Source organism: Pteropus alecto, unplaced genomic scaffold (assembly GCF_000325575.1).
Source record: "Pteropus alecto unplaced genomic scaffold, ASM32557v1 scaffold46, whole genome shotgun sequence".
NCBI lineage: Eukaryota > Metazoa > Chordata > Mammalia > Chiroptera > Pteropodidae > Pteropus > Pteropus alecto.
In genome coordinates this window covers 2,057,585-2,058,560 of record NW_006439231.1, presented here as the reverse complement: position 1 = coordinate 2,058,560, position 976 = coordinate 2,057,585, and the positions used below count along the sequence as shown (strand labels likewise).

Genomic DNA, 976 nt, shown 5'->3' with positions numbered 1-976 from the left:
GAGTCTAATTAGTTGAGATTAGACACTTGGCAGTAGATTATCGTTGTATGGAAAGTACTACAGAAGAAAATAAGCCATCTCCCATAGGAATTTGATACAGTATATTGTTTCAAAACTATTATTTATATCATATGATGTGCACAGTGTCTATAACAGTCATTCTGAATATGGTATCTTTTGAAGAACCTTAGCAACGTAAACTATGTGAATTTTCAAGAAACTTAACTATTACATAATAAAGCTGCTTAATTTACCAACACATCAGAAATCGAACATATAGAAATCTCTGGTTCTTATTGAACTGAGAAATATGTGCTGGCAAAATGTCATTGACAAGGAGAGTTATTAAGATTCAATCTTACTGTTTTGCTATAACTTTAGAGTTCTTTCCAGATTTTTGTCTTTTGCTTTCTTAACAACTACAGGCTATAAAAAGTGGACATTGGACTTTACAGTGTTTTAACTATACTAGAGTACTGCAAACTAAAATAAATATTCACATGTACATAATGACTCAGTGCTTATTTTGAAAGAACTAATATTTCTTTTATTTTTCTATGTTTTCTGAGATGCACATATCAAATTTGATTTTATCTTTTCAATTAAGTTGGTATTTTATCATAATTAAGTGTATTTGTTTTTTATTTTTAAGCCTACGGTACCTGGTATTCCCAGGTGGTCTCCCATCTAAGTACTAACCAGGCTGGACCTTGCTTAGCTTCCGAGATCAGATGGGATCGGACGCTTTCAGGGTGGCATGGATGTAGACAATCAAGTGTACTTATAGGATTTTTTTTTAGACCTTTTAGATCTTTAATGCCTGAATGTAGGTATTATTGTTAATGGTCACTGCTCAGATTGTCACTAATATTTGTGAAATATAAGGAAATCACTTTGCTTAACAGCAAAAACACTAGTATATTGTCTTATAAAAAGTTCTGCTTTTATAAATCAATATTTGCAGATATACATCATG

At 31.4% G+C, this 976-nt stretch overlaps 1 pseudogene; it reads right to left on the bottom strand.

Moving 5' to 3' along the window:
- Positions 1-650: 650 nt before the first annotated feature.
- LOC112483522 lies at positions 651-769 on the bottom strand (annotated as a pseudogene).
- Positions 770-976: the final 207 nt, after the last annotated feature.